This window comes from Scyliorhinus torazame, chromosome 6, assembly GCF_047496885.1.
Source record: "Scyliorhinus torazame isolate Kashiwa2021f chromosome 6, sScyTor2.1, whole genome shotgun sequence".
Lineage (NCBI taxonomy): Eukaryota > Metazoa > Chordata > Chondrichthyes > Carcharhiniformes > Scyliorhinidae > Scyliorhinus > Scyliorhinus torazame.
Genome location: NC_092712.1, coordinates 307,584,406 through 307,600,750, shown reverse-complemented (window position 1 = coordinate 307,600,750; position 16,345 = coordinate 307,584,406). Strand labels below are relative to the sequence as shown.

At 52.2% G+C, this 16,345-nt stretch overlaps 1 protein-coding gene across 10 annotated transcripts in view; it reads right to left on the bottom strand.

Annotated features, from left to right (window-relative positions):
* The window catches only part of fars2 (phenylalanyl-tRNA synthetase 2, mitochondrial), a 612,336-nt gene that overhangs the window by 134,890 nt on the left and 461,101 nt on the right, over window positions 1-16,345 (bottom strand). The gene's annotated exons all lie outside the window — the stretch shown is intronic.

Here is a 16,345-nt window from a genome sequence, read left to right as displayed (position 1 = left end):
CATTGTCTTGCCGTTGTCCTTCATTTGGGCTTTTCTTCTTTGGAATTTTAAATCTTCCCCCAGACATTGCAGAACCTTGTTTATTATCCCCAAATTCTCCCATATGTATGGTCTCGAATATAGGATCCAATGTTTCTATCGACATTGTACTATTTTCCAAAGAACATTCCGTTTCACTTTTCTTCTCAGGTACCTCATATGTATCTTTGTCTAATGTACATGCCTTCATGGTCTCTGGGTCTGATTTTGCTGGGACTGGCATGGTCACAGTCTCTCTTTTACTGTTCTCAATTGCCCACATTATACTCCCCACATTATAGAAACACATTATACATAACTGCTTAATCACTGGGGTTAGTGTGGTACAATGGATAATCGGGTCGACCTTATCTGCATCTTCACCATTAGTGGAAAGCACACTTGATTCACTTGAAACTGCTGTGGGTTTTAAATTCGTTATCTGGCTACTCGATGTCGGTGTCCTCAGGATTCTTGCTCCAATGTTCTGCTCATTTATCAGTGGAGTGTGTATAGGTTCAATGCAATTAATGTTCCCCTCAGGGTTTGAAGAGTCATTACTGACTAACTGCTGGTCTTCGAAGTTGGGACTTTGCGGCGTTGTGTTGAAGGGAGACATTTGTCCCTGCTGTAGATATGATTCAGGTTGTGTTATTTCCATTAACTGAGGATCAATGTCTTGTCCATTTTTTCGATCCGTACTAAAACACTGGCAATTCTCAGTCTGCTCCTTGCAAGTTAAACAGTCAATTAATTTCTTTAGCAAATCCTCAGCATCCTTCTGTGGCCGTGCAGCATTATTCATCTCTGTTCGGCTATAATGATCCTGAAGGTCAGCGCATAAACCTTTTTTCTTCGGGCTTGGACGAGGCGATTCCTTTGGCTTGTCTTCAGTTGGGCTTGAACAGTCTTCAGCGCTGTGCCCTTCATTGTAGCATGAGAGACCGTCATGGTCATGCTGCTGTGTAGTGGAGCATGGTAGGCTGTTATAGCCTTCTTGCTGTTCACGTGAGCATGGCAGACTTGCATCGTCTGCCGCTGGTTGGTCAGGAGAGGTTGCTAGACCCTCATGGTCGTGTTCCTGCAAGGACTGCACTCTGGAGTCTTGCGTTGCTTCTATCGTGGAGGCTGTCCACGAGCTCCCTGTGGAGGCTTGTGACTCTGGAGTCACTTCTTGTTCATGCAAGGACTGCGCTCTGGAGTCTTGCGTTGCTTCTATCGTGGAGGCTGTCCACGAGCTCTCTGTGGAGGCTTGTGACACTGGAGTCACTTCTTGTTCGTGCAAGGACTGCGCTCTGGAGTCTTGCGTTTCTGCAATTGTGGAGTCTGTCCACGAGCTTGCTGTGGAGGCTTGTGACACTGGAGTCACTTCTGGTTCATGCGAGGACTGCGCTCTGGAGTCTTGCATGTCTTCTTTCATAGAGTCGGGAACGTTGAGCGGGACGTGGACCACGCTCTGTGTGGCAGCAGGGCGCTCTCCGTGTGCTTGCAGCACTCCCTGTCTGTTAATGTCAGGCTGCAGCATCATCCGGTACTGATAAGTTGGGACGTCATATCTGCTGGATTGAAGATCCTCAAATCCGAAAAATGAATCCGCATCTGCGTCGGATTCAATGTGGGGGCCGCCAATGTGCAACACGAAAGGTTCGTCCGAGTCATAGTCGTGTAGGACCACGGAGCTATCATTGGGCTCGCGAGGTCCGGAAACACTGTAAAGATCATCATTGAAGTATTCGAGGTCGGAATCATCGGCTTGTGCGGAGGTAACTGCTTGTCGGAGGGTTCTTCGGAGGTCAAATTCATCTCCTGGGTCAATTTGCGGCAATGTGCTGTCATTCCAGGTGAGGGAAGGTTGTTTTACAGCTTTAACAGATTTTTGTTTTTTTGATTTGGGACGTTTCCCTTTTAAATTGGATTTGGGACGTTTCCCCTTTAAATTGGTGCGGTCTGGGGCCTCTGACATCCTGACGCTCGGTATGTAGCACGTAGGAAGCGACTGCGCATGCTCAGATCGCTGTTCCTTTACCGATGGCCGTTTTCTTGACTGCGCATGCGCAGCATCTCGCGCATGCGCAAACGAAACTTCCGGTTCTGCGCACTGCTCGCGCAACTGTGCTAGCGTGATACCTTTAGCAAGATGGCCGCCGACCTCGACCCAGCCCTCTCTCAGGCCCGGGATTTTGGCCTCTGGGAATTCGGGCTCCGGGATCCCAGCCACGAGGTGAGTACTGCAGCTTTTCTTACCTTTACTTGCCGATTGGATTGCGTTTTCTTCACAGTACTTGGAGAATTTGTCCAGGACTGCCTGGTAATCGTACCTTTGCTGCCTCCTGAAGAACCTGAACCTTGTGAATATTTCTCTTGCCCTTGCACCGGCGATGGTGAGGAGAAATTCAATTTTTTCGCTATCATCCAGGTCTTTGAGTTCAGCTGCCACCAGGAACAATTCGAACATTTGCCGGAATCGCCGCCAGTTTTCGCGGAGATCGCCGTAGCACTGGAGCGGCTGCGGAACCGGGAGCTCTATCATTTTGCCTGGGCACTGCTGGTTGTCTGTGTACACGGAGGTATGCCGGCAGGTATCGATCCACTCCTGTACCATGTGGTGTTGGGTGCTCTGGTGCACAGATGAGCCAACACAGTTGTATGTGGTACAACTCTATTTTATTTTAACTCTTATAATACAGTTCGTTCTGGATACTCTGCACGTGCTGTCTCCCTGAGTGTTTCGTGCAGTAGGTCTGTCCTGGTCCTCCTCTGCAGCTAATACTGACCACCGGGGGTTGTGTCTGTGCTTTTATATCTTTCTGTCATTGGTTGTGGTGTTGTGTGTTCTGATTTGTCTGTTGGTGTGTCTATCATGATGTGTGTGTTTGAATATCATGACAGATACCATATCCCATCTCTTGAAATCCTCCTCCATTTGTTCCACCAACCGCGTTAAATTTAACCTATGCAATGTGCCCCAATTCTTGGCTATCTGGATCCCCAAGTAGCGAAAGTCCCTTGTTACCTTCCTCAACGGTAGGTCCTCTATTTCTCTACTCTGCTCCCCTGGATGCACCACAAACAACTCACTTTTCCCCATGTTCAATTTATACCCTGAAAAATCCCCAAACTCCCCAAGTATCCGCATTATTTCTGGCATCCCCTCCGCCGGGTCTGCCACGTATAGTAGCAAATCGTCCGCATACAAAGATAGCCGGTGTTCTTCTCCTCCACTAAGTACTCCCCTCCACTTCTTGGAACCCCTCAACGCTATCGCCAGGGGCTCAATCGCCAGTGCAAACAATAATGGGGACAGAGGGCATCCCTGCCTTGTCCCTCTATGGAGCCGAAAATATGCAGATCCCCGTCCATTCGTGACCACGCTCGCCATCGGGGCCCTATACAACAGCTGCACCCATCTAACATACCCCTCTCCAAAACCAAATCTCCTCAACACCTCCCACAAATAATCCCACTCCACTCTATCAAATGCTTTCTCGGCATCCATCGCCACTACTATCTCCGTTTCCCCCTCTGGTGGGGCCATCATCATTACCCCTAACAGCCTCCGTATATTCGTGTTCAGCTGTCTCCCCTTCACAAACCCAGTTTGGTCCTCGTGGACCACCCCCGGGACACATTCCTCTATTCTCATTGCCATTACCTTGGCCAGGATCTTGGCATCTACATTTAGGAGGGAAATAGGTCTATAGGACCCGCATTGTAGCGGGTCCTTTTCCTTCTTTAAGAGAAGTGATATCGTTGCTTCAGACATAGTCGGGGGCAGTTGTCCCCTTTCCTTTGCCTCATTAAAGGTCCTCGTCAGTACCGGGGCGAGCAAGTCCACATATTTTCTATAGAATTCGACTGGGAATCCATCCGGTCCCGGGGCCTTTCCCGCCTGCATGCTCCTAATTCCTTTCACCACTTCTTCTACCTCGATCTGTGCTCCCAGTCCCACCCTTTCCTGCTCTTCCACCTTGGGAAATTCCAGCCGATCCAAGAATCCCATCATTCTCTCCCTCCCATCCGGGGGTTGAGCTTCATATAATTTTTTATAAAATGTCTTGAACACTCCATTCACTCTCTCCGCTCCCCGCTCCATCTCTCCTTCCTCATCCCTCACTCCCCCTATTTCCCTCGCTGCTCCCCTTTTCCTCAATTGGTGTGCCAGCAACCTGCTCGCCTTCTCCCCATATTCGTACTGTACACCCTGTGCCTTCCTCCATTGTGCCTCTGCAGTGCCCGTAGTCAGCAAGTCAAATTCTACATGTAGCCTTTGCCTTTCCCTGTACAGTCCCTCCTCCGGTGCTTCCGCATATTGTCTGTCCACCCTCAAAAGTTCTTGCAGCAACCGCTCCCGTTCCTTACTCTCCTGCTTCCCTTTATGTGCCCTTATTGATATCAGCTCCCCTCTAACCACCGCCTTCAATGCCTCCCAGACCACTCCCACCTGGACCTCCCCATTATCATTGAGTTCCAAGTACTTTTCAATAGACCCCCTCACCCTTAGACACACACCCTCATCTGCCATTAGTCCCATGTCCATTCTCCAGGGTGGGCGCCCTCCTTCCAGTCCTGGACTTCGACCTTTCCAGCCCTGGTTCCAACGCCGTATTAAAATCTCCCCCCATTATCAGCTTTCCCATCTCTAGTTCCGGAATGCGTCCTAGCATCCGCCTCATAAAATTGGCATCATCCCAGTTCGGGGCATATACGTTTACCAAAACCACCGTCTCCCCCTGTAGTTTGCCACTCACCATCACGTATCTGCCCCCACTATCTGCCACTATAGTCTTTGCCTCGAACATTACCCGCTTCCCCACTAATATAGCCACCCCCCTGTTTTTCGCATCTAGCCCCGAATGGAACACCTGCCCCACCCATCCTTTGCGTAGCCTAACCTGGTCTATCAGTTTCAGGTGCGTTTCCTGTAACATAACCACATCTGCCTTAAGTTTCTTAAGGTGTGCGAGTACCCGTGCCCTCTTTATCGGCCCGTTCAGCCCTCTCACGTTCCACGTGATCAGCCGGGTTGGGGGGCTTCCTACCCCCCCCCCTTGTCGATTAGCCATCCCCTTTTTCCAGCTCCTCACCCGGTTCCCACGCAGCTGTATCTCCCCCAGGCGGTGCCCCCCCCGCCCATCCCCTCCCATACCAGCTCCCCCCTCTCCCCAGCAGCAGCAACCCAGTAATTCCCCCCTCCCACCCCCCCCGCTAGATCCCCCGCTAGCGTAATTACTCCCCCCATGTTGCTCCCAGAAGTCAGCAAACTCTGGCCGACCTCGGCTTCCCCCCGTGACCTCGGCTCGCACCGTGCGACGCCCCCTCCTTCCTGCTTCTCTATTCCCGCCATGATTATCATAGCGCGGGAACCAAGCCCGCGCTTCTCCCTTGGCCCCGCCCCCAATGGCCAACGCCCCATCTCCTCCACCTCCCCTCCTCCCCCCATCACCACCTGTGGAAGAGAGAAAAGTTACCACATCGCAGGATTAGTACATAAAACTCCTCTTTCCCCCCTTTTTAACCCCCCTCTTCGCCCCCCACATTCGCCCCACCACTTTGTTCAAATGTTCTTTTTAATAACCCGCTCATTCCAGTTTTTCTTCCACAATAAAAGTCCACGCTTCATCCGCCGTCTCAAAGTAGTGGTGCCTCCCTCGATATGTGACCCACAGTCTTGCCGGTTGCAGCATTCCAAATTTTATCTTCTTTTTATGAAGCACCGCCTTGGCCCGATTAAAGCTCGCCCTCCTTCTCGCCACCTCCGCACTCCAGTCTTGATAAACGCGGATCACCGCGTTCTCCCATTTACTGCTCCGAGTTTTCTTTGCCCATCTAAGAACCATTTCTCTATCCTTAAAACGGAGGAATCTAACCACTATGGGTCTGGGAATTTCTCCTGCTCTCGGTCCTCGCGCCATCACTCGGTATGCTCCCTCCACCTCCAACGGACCCGCCGGGGCCTCCGCTCCCATTAACGAGTGCAGCATCGTGCTCACATATGCCCCGACGTCCGCTCCCTCCGCTCCTTCAGGAAGACCAAGAATCCTCAGGTTGTTCCTCCTTGCGTTGTTCTCCAGTGCCTCCAACCTTTCCACACATCGTTTCTGATGTGCCTCATGCGTCTCCGTCTTCACCACCAGGCCCTGTATGTCGTCCTCATTCTCGGCTGCCTTTGCCTTCACGACCTGAAGCTCCCGCTCCTGGGTCTTTTGTTCCTCCTTTAGCCCTTCGATCGCCTGTAGTATCGGGGCCAACAGCTCTTTCTTCATTTCCTTTTTGAGCTTTTTGAGCTCTTCCACACAGCATGTCAAGAACTCTTGTTGTTCAGGGCCCCATGTTAAACTGCCACCTTCCGACGCCATCTTGGTTTTTGCTTGCCTTCCTTGCTGCTGTTCTAAAGGATCCACTGCAATCCGGCCACTTTCTCCTCCTTTTTTCATCCGTATCCAGGGGGGATTCCCTTCTGGTTTACCGCACAGTGTTTTTAGCCGTCAAAATTGCCGTTGGGGCTCCTATCAAGAGCCCAAAAGTCCGTTTCACCGGGAGCTGCCGAAACATGCGACTCAGCTGGTCATCGCCGCACCCGGAAGTCCACTTCTTTCTTGAACAGAGGCCTGAACAGTCCCCAGCACCACCGACCTCCTCCACTTGGCTGAATTTGTTGCCTCATTGAACCATTTCTCCTTTAACTGTCTCACCTCCTCAAAATAAAAGATGTGGCTGTGGGTCCTGCATGGGCCCTAGTATGCCTGTCTTTTTTGTGGGGCCTGTGGAACATTCCTTATTCCAGTCCATTCCCCTTCCACAACTCCTTTTCTGATATGTCAATGACTGTATTGGTGCTGCTTCCTGCCCTTGTCCAGAACTGGAAAAATTAAGTCAATTTTGGCTCCCAAATTCCACCCTTCTTCCCCCTTCACGTGGTTCATCTCCAACACATCCCTTTGTTCCTTGACTTCTCTGTCTCCATTTCTTGCGATAGACTATCTATTAATATTCAGTCGGGTTCACCAACTCCCAAATGTACCTTGATTTCATCGCCTCACACTCTGCCTCCTGTAAGGATTCCATTCAATTCTCCCAGTTTCTCCACCTCTGTCATATCTGTTTTGATGAGGCTATCTTCCACAATACCACTTCTGATGTCTTCCTTTTACTTCAACCGAGGATTTCCCTCCTAGTATGGTTGGCAGGGCGCTCACACACGTCTGACCCATTTCCTGCACGTCTGCCCCGTAGTCTTATTTGTTTCTGTTTTTTTGCATGTACTAGTCTTTTTCTAAAATAAATTTAGAGTACCCAATTCACTGTTGTTTTCCAATTAAGGGCAATTTAGCATGGCCAATCTGCCTATCCTGCACATCTTTGGGTTATGGGGGTGAGACCCACGCAGACACGGGGAGAATGTGCATACACCACATGGACAGTGACCCAGAGCCGGGATCGAACCTGGGACTTCGGTGCATGAGGCAGCAGTGCAAACCACTGTACCACCGTGCTGCCCTTGCATGTACTAGTCTTAATCTTGTTTTACATCTCTCTGTTTTACATCTCTCTGTTTACATAAATTATTGTTCATTATGTGTCGCATGCGTGGCCACAGACCCAGCAATTCTCCGGGGCGTATCGGCAGCTAGAGCCGGGTGCTGTACGCTGCCGTCCTGATAGCCCCCAGTAAAACGAGGACTTAGTGGCACGGTGGCACAATGGTTAGCACTGCTGCCTCACAGCTCCAGAGTCCAGGGTTCAATTCCGGCCTCAGGTGACTGTGTGGAGTTTGCGCTTTCTCTCATGTCTGCGTGGGTTTCTTCTGGGTGCTCCGGTTTCCTCCCACAGTCCAAAGATGGCAGGTTAGGTGATTGGCCATGATAAATTGCCCCTTAGTGTCCAAAAGGTTAGGTGGGGTTACTGGGTTACAGGGATAGGGTGGAGGCTTGGGCTTAAGTGGGGTGCTCTTTCCAAGGGCCAGTGCAGACTCAATGGGCAGAATGGCCTCCTTCTGTAAATTCTATGAATACGCTGGACAAATCATTTGTTTCTTTACTGCAACTATTAACACTCCTTTTGACTTTTGTACCACAAAAGCTGTTGTTCGTTGATCTCTCTTGCCCTCCAACCTATCTCAGAGCAACCCTTTTATTTTTCCTACCCCTCACCCCTTTCACCTTTTCAACACCTATTAGGCATCAGGCATCATCAGCATACGGTGGCAAGCGATGTTGGCCAAGCCAGGGTCCAGAGAAACCGAGTTACCGACAAAATTGTGGGCGGCGCCTCTTTCGCGATTCTCCACCCCCTCCAAGGGAGTACTCTAGGAATATGCCGTGCCACGTATCCACGGCCACAGGCCATTGCCTGATGCCCGCACCCCGATGCTCCGCCCCTGACCGGCCGATTTCTCGATGGCGTGGGACACGTGTGGTCTCACCCACCGGGAACTTGGCGTGGTGGCTGCAGACTCAGTCCAGTGCTATCACAGCCGGGGGAGGGCCGATCCGCGGGCAGGGCAGAGGACATTATTCGGGGCTGGGGGCACTGTGGGGGGGGTGGTCTGCGGCGTGCTAGCCGGCCGAAGGGGGGGTCTATTTTGCAGGCCGGGTCCGCGAGTGGCCGGCACCATGTAGCACGGCGCAGCCGCCGCCGTGCGCATGCACGGCCACAGACCCGTCAATTCTCCGGGGCATATCGGGAGCTAGAGCCGGGTGCTCTATGCTGCCGTCCTGCTAGCCCCCAGTAAAACGGGGATTTAGTGGCCGTTTTACGCCATTTTTAGGCATAACACGCCTCCGTTCCCATGCCAGTGTGGTGACATAGCTCCAGAATCAGAGAATCCAGCCCCAGATCTTTGTCTTTAAGGGGCTTATATTGACACAGTTAAACATTATTCAGTTAAATCATCTAATACAATCACAGACGATTATATGATTCTCTCGTATTGAGTTCACAATTCCCTATAAGAACTCAAGTACCACACTTCACAATTCCAGCATGGCTACAGCGGGAACAGTGGTTTCCTCAAAACACTTATACCAATTCAACCTTTGGTCTCCACATTTGATGGATTCTAAGACTAAATTATAATACATAAAAGACACCAAATAGACTCCATAACATGGCACCAAAAGACACACTGATGTCAATTCCGCTAATGATTCTGGCACCATAGTTATAAAGTGCATTTACGCTCTAAAATCACTTTATTATTATAAACATTAACCAAACCATGTTCCAGACTTGCATGACATGGATAAATTACCTTTCTTCAATTAGGACTGCTTCACAAAGCATCACTGCTCAGCAAAAACTGATAGATGTTTTAACTAATCATGCACGGTAGCATTGTGGATAGCACAATTGCTTCACAGCTCCAGGGTCCCAGGTTCGATTCCGGCTTGGGTCACTGTCTATGCGGAGTCTGCACATCCTCCCCGTGTGTGCGTGGGTTTCCTCCGGGTGCTCCGGTTTCCTCCCACAGTCCAAAGATGTGCAGGTTAGGTGGATTGGCCATGCTAAATTGCCCTTAGTGTCCAAAATTGCCCTTAGTGTTGGGTGGGGTTACTGGGTTATGGGGGTAGGGTGGAGATGTTGACCTTGGGTAGGGTGCTCTTTCCAAGAGCTGGTGCAGACTCGATGGGCCGAATGGCCTCCTTCTGCACTGTAAATTCTATGTGCTAATTCCACAAACAAAGAAGTATATTGAGAAACAAGGTTTAAATTCACATTCCCAAATGAGTATCTAAATACTTCCTCCCATCCTACCCAGATGTCTGTTCTACCTCAAATCACTCAGTTTGAAGAAGACCTTCCCCGAATCAGTTGTTAATTTACATTCTAGTAATTTAAGCCTTGTCCTCGGGTTTTGGTTCTGTTTGAAATTGTGTTCCAGGTCTACCTCTCAATACTCCAGTTTTCTCTTAACTTAATCATATCACTCGGCATCAGCTTGTGGTTCTTCTATCCATCACTTCTAATAGGTCTTTTTGATTGCATATTTACAGCTTTTTACACATCTACAGACAGATAGATTGATGAAAAATTCCCTTGTCTGATACGAGGCCATTTAGGGGAATGTCACTGATGTTTCTGCCAGGCAGCTATTGGCAGCAAGAATGGGAATTAATTTTGGAAAATGTCCCTGATTCAGCCTCTTTACATTCCCAGGCTGGGCAATGTTCCATAGTATCTTGATCAACATTACCAGAAGCTTGTCTCATCAGACAGAATACTTGGAAACACAGGAATCATTCATGCCCAGTTCCTGGGAGCAACCATGGGTAGGTTCAGACAGCAGTAAGATAGTTTGACTGAATTTTCAACAATCCTTGTATTCTATGCAGCAGATTTTGTCAGTCGAACTACAGTTTAAGCACTGGAGACACTTTGTGGTGAATATATAGTACTAGTGTAATTCACCAGTGTATTAGTATCATGTTCTGCCATTGTGTTACAGCTATGTTATGTTGGTGACCTTGTGGGCTCCACCTATGGGCCATTGTGTGGCTTCACCCACAGGGGGTTATGTTGGGGCGTGTACGGGCTCCGCCCATGGCTCCTCCCCTTGAAAGGAAGTATAAAGAGCAGTTGACCTGTAGGCGGTTCACAGTATTGTACCAGTCGCAGGCAGGCACTGTTCTAAGCTGATTAAAACCACGGTTTACTTCTACTCGTGTCTTTGAGTGAATTGATGGTCGCATCAATTTAATCAGCTTAAACACAACTATGGATTCAGCCCTCAAACCTGATCGACTGGAACTCGATCCGCAGGCTACGGAGGCGAAATAAATTTTTTCGCACTGGCTTCGCTGCTTCAAGGCCTATCTCGCTGCCTCTTCCACACCTTCCGTCACCGATGAACAGAAGCTGAGCCTCCTCCGCGCACGGGTGAGCCATCGCATTTCTGTTCAGCTCGACGAGGCCTCCTCCTATGCAGATGCTCTCGCGATGCTCGAACGCCTATACGTATGGCCCGTGAACGAGGTCTACGCGCGACACATCTTCACCACTCGCCGTCAGCGCCCGGGGAGTCGCTAGATGACTACCTGCGCGACCTCAAAGCCCTCGCACGCAACTGTAATTCCCAGGCCGTTACGGCCACTCAGCACATGGAGCTCGCCGTTCGAGACGTCTACGTGGCAGGAGTCCGGTCGAATTATGTGAGACAGCGCCTGCTCGAAAAGGGGGCCCAGGATCTGGACGACACGGTAAAGTTAGCCACCTCTCTAAAGGTTGCGTCTCAGAGCCTGCGTTTCCAGCTGACCACGCGACCCCCTCGTGGGCCCCCGACCAAAGACTACCCCAGGCCTGTGCCGTGCGGCCGTCCGCCCATCCGTCCTACCCTGCAATTTTTGCGGCCAGTCTCAACACCCCCGACAGCACTGCCCGGCCCGCAACGCGAACTGCAGCAGCTGCGGGAGAAAAGGACATTTCGCCATAGTCTGCCTGGCCAGGTCTTAAGAACTCTAACTCACAGACCCGATCCTCAGACTCACAGGCCCGCAGACCCCGCAGGGTGGCAGCGTGTCTGCCGACTCCGCCCCTTGCAGATGCCTCAGCCTCGTGCTATCAGTGGGGGCAGCCATCTTCCAGCCCTCACAGGACATGCGACTCACGGGGGCCGCCATCTTGGCCACTCTCCCCCATGCGGCCAGCCACATGCGATCCATGGGGGCCGCCATTTTGGACGGCATCTTCTTCACCGCCCGCCACGCTCGACCACCTTGGCCGCTGTGGTAGTATGCATTAGGGGTCATGTGGGACTGTGAAGCCGTGGTGTCATTGGCTGACAGATCCCGGGTCCTGGTTGGCCGTTGACCTCTAGCTCCGCCCTGAAGGCGGAGTATAAGAACCAGGAGTCCTCCCCCGCTACAGCCGCCATCTGCTACGCCGCTCGACGCGCACGATCAATATGGACAGTCATTGCGGGGCCGGCCCGGCACCTCCGACCATGCCGCCGGCTACCAGCAGCTCAGCGCGGTCACCCTAGACCAGTTCGACCCAAGCACCTCCGGAGCTCCATGATGGCCGTCCGGGTTAACGGGCACGAGACGCCTTGTCTCTTCGACTCCAGGAGCACAGAGAGCTTCATTCACCCGGACATGGTAAGACGCTGCTCGCTCCCAATTTTCCCAGCGCAACAAAACATCTCCCTCGCCTCTGGGTCGCACTCCAAGGGTGTAGTACTGCAACCCTAGCAATACAGGGCGCTGAGTACGCTTACTTTAAATTATATGTGCTCCCAGACCTCTGCGCTCCTCTCCTATTGGGACTCGACTTCCAATGTAACCTCGGGAGCCTCACCCTGAGGTTCGGGGGGGCCCCTGCCCCCATTCACCATATGCAGCCTCGCGACCCTAAAAGTCGACCCTCCACCTCTCTTCGCAAACCTCATCGCCGACTGCAAGCCAGTCGCCACCAGAAGCAGGCGGCATAGCATGCAGGACAGGACGTTCATTAGATCCGAGGTCCAGCGTCTCTTGCGGGAGGGTGTCATCGAGGCCAGCAATAGCCCCTGGAGAGCTCAGGTGGTGGTTGTCAAGACCGGGGAAAAGTTCCGGATAGTGGTTGACCATTAACCGGTATATGCAACTCGATGTGTACCCCCTTCCCCGGATTGCAGACATGGTAAACCAGATCGCACACTACCACGTGTTCTCCACGGTGGATCTGAAGTCTGCAGACCACCAGCTCCCAATCCGCCCGGAGGACTGCCACTACACGGCTTTTGAGGCACTCGGCCGCCTTTTCCATTTCCTTCGGGTCCCCTTTGGCGTCACGAATGGGGTTTCGGTGTTCCAAAGAGCAATGGACCGAATGGTTGACCAGAACGGGCTGCGGGTCACATTTCCGTACTTGGACAATGTCACCATCTGCGGCCATGATCAGCAGGACCACGACGCCAACCTCCACCGATTTCTCCAAACCGCCCAAACCCTCAATCTCACCTACAACAAGGAGAAATGCGTTTTCCACACAACCAGACTAGCCATCCTCGGCTACATCGTGGAGAACGGGGTCCTTGGGCCCGATCCTGACCGTATGCACCCCCTCCTGCAACTCCCTCTCCCTCACTGTCCCAAGGCCCTGAAGAGGTGCCTTTGGTTCTTTTCATATTACGCCCAATGGGTCCCCAATTATGCGGACAAAGCCCACCCACTAATCAAGGCCACCATCTTTCCACTGGCAACTGAGGCCCGCCAGGCCTTCAGCTGCATCAAGGCGGACATTGCCAAAGCCGCGATGCGCGCGGTGGATGAGTCTGTCCCCTTCCAGGTGGAGAGCAACGCATCAGAGGTCGCTCTCGCCGCCACCCTCAACCAAGCAGGCAGACCGGTAGCGTTCTTTTCGCGCACCCTCACCTCCTCTGAAATTCGACACCCCCTCGGTCGAAAAAGAAGCCCAAGTCATCGTGGAAGCCATGCGGCACTACCTCGCTGGTAGGAGGTTTACCCTCATCACCGACCAACGATCGGTAGCCTTCATGTTCGACAATACGCAGCGGGGCAAAATCAAGAACGATAAGATCTTGAGGTGGAGGATCGAACTCTCCACCTATTACTACGATATAGTATATCGTTCTGGGAACCTCAACGAGCTCCCAGATGCCCTGTCCCGCGGCACATGCGCCAGCGCGCAAGATGACCAACTACGGGCTATCCACGATGACCTCTGCCACCCGGGGGTCACCCGGCTCGTCTATTATATCAAGGCCCGCAACCTGCCCTATTCCACCGAGGAGGTCAGAGCTATGACCAGGGACTGCCAAATCTGTGTGGAGTGTAAACCGCACTTCTATCGACCGGATAAGGCCCACCTGGTAAAGGCATCCCGGCCCTTTGAATGCCTCAGTATCGATTTCAAAGGGCCCCTCCCCTCCAATAACCGCAATACATATTTCCTCAACATCATAGATGAGTTCTCCCACTTCCCATTTGCAATCCCCTGCCCCAATATGACCACGTTCACTGTCATTAGAGCCCTGCATAGTGTCTTCACCCTGTTTGGTTTCCCCAGTTATGTCCACAGCGACCGGGGCTCGTCGTTCATGAGCGACGAACTGCATCAGTACCTGCTCAGTAAGGGCATTGCCTTGAGCAGGACGACCAGTTATAACCCCAGGGGAAACGGGCAGGTGGAGAGGGAGAACGCGACGGTCTGGAAGACCGTCCTACTGACCCTGTGGTCCAGGAATCTCCCAGTTTCTCACTGGCAGGAGGTCCTCCCCGATGTGCTCCACTCTATCAAGTCCCTCCTTTGCACGGCCACAAACGAAAGCTACCTCAGGGGCCTCGCTTCCGTCCTGGCTGAAGACACCGGGGCCCGTCCTCCTCAGAAAACACGTCAGGAGCCATAAGACCGACCCTCTGGTAGAGAGGGTCCAGCTCCTACACTCCAACCCCCAGTATGCTTATGTCGAACACCCCGATGGCCGACAAGATACCGTCTCCCTCCGGGACCTGGCACCCGCAGGCTCCACCACCACCGCAGCCCCCCTACTATATCCCGCCCAACCTACCATGTCCAGCGCCCCTGCCCCTATATGGCTCCCGCCTCCCTCCCGCCCGCCACACTGGTCCACAGGAATGAAGCTCCAGAAGAGATGCTCCCGGAGTCCATGCTTGTGCCCGCACCGGCCCCACTTCCGCTGCCAGCACGGATGAGCCCGACACCTGGACCAGCAGCAACACCAGTGCTTCGGCGATCGCAGCGCACAATCCGTGCGTCGGACCGGCTGAATTTATGAGCCCGTCACCCCCGCCGGACTTCATTTTTTTTAACAGGGGGTGAATGTGGTGAATGTATAGTACTAGTAATTCACCAGTGTATTAGTATCATGTTCTGACATTGTGTTACAGCTATGTTATATTCTTGACCTTGTGGGCTCCACCTATGGGCCATTGTGTGGCTTCACCCACAGGGGGGTATGTTGGGGCATGTATGGGCTCTGCCCATGGCCCCTCACCTTGAAAGGAAATATAAAGAGCAGTTGACCTGTAGGCAGTTCACAGTATTGTACCAGTCGCAGGTAGGCACTGTTTTAAGCTGATTAAAACCACGGTTTACTTTTACTCGTGTCTTTGAGTGAATTGAGCACACTTGAAATCGGGGGTACTGGATTCTCCGTCCAGTGCCTGTGGAATTGGGAAACGCGATCGGGTGGAGAATCGTGTGTCAGCTGAAAATCGAGGCTGGCACCAAGTGCCCGACAGAATGCCATGCTCCGGTGCCTCGACAGCAGTGTGAATGTGTTCCACACAGCATATACAGTAAACGGCGTTGATATATCATTAACGGGCCCAACCTGGCAATTTCCGGGCCCCCTGCAATGGTCCGCCAGGAGGAATTACCGACAGCGAGGTTCACCTGTGGTCTGCCAGGAGGAATTACCGACAGCGAGGTTCACCTGTGGTCCGCCAGGAGGAATTACCGACAGCGAGGTTCACCTGTGGTATTGAAAATTGGGAAACAGGCACCGTGGCTACTGAGGGAGAGAGAGGGGGTATGAAAAGTGTCTGACATCGCTATAGTGTGCTGACAGTTGTGCTGCTGCTTCTGTCAGGGCCAGGAGGAGTAGCGGGGGGCAGCCAGGAGGTGGGCGGTGGGCACGTACTATCATTTCCGCTGCCTGCAACGCAGCAGTGCTGCTCCGAACGCCGCTAATTCCCACTGGGAACTTAGTGCCACGGGTGGTATGGGTGCCTCCCCAGACCACCCCCCTAGGTACCCTCTGGCCCCAGCAGACCCATCAACGGGATGGGCATGCACCAGCTCAACCGGTGCCATCTTATTGGCTCGGATGAGGGTGTGTGGGGAGTGGAGTGTTCATATGCAGCTGCTGCTTGTCAGGCTCGTCAGTGCTAATCCCGAGAAATCACAAGCCAGCGCTCGTTGGAATTGCACTAGTTCAATGTGGCGCCTGTGCTAGCCCATTAGGATGTCCTGAATCGCTCCAGGACGGGCGCCGCTTTCGGGGCTGTAGAACTTGCGGGATTCAGTCCTGGCGTCAGCACTTAGTCTCTGAAACGGAGAATCCGTCACAACCTCCCAGCATTCCCTCTAGGCATCGGGGGTGGGGGGGATGGGCAAGTTCAAATGTTAACTTCAATTTCACCTTTAGAGCTGTAGCTGGCAAAAAATTGTTTGTCACAAATGGACTTGCACAAGATGGTAACTAATTAAGATTTCTCTCCTGCGTAGCTTTTACTGTATTTGTATTGTCTGTTCGCATCGAAGTAAAGGTTGCATGTTCTTCAGAAATTAGTTTCTCTGAGTCTTTATAAGATTTGAATAGGTTACTATGTCTAACGATGGCCAAGTAACTATTGCCCAGTTGCCT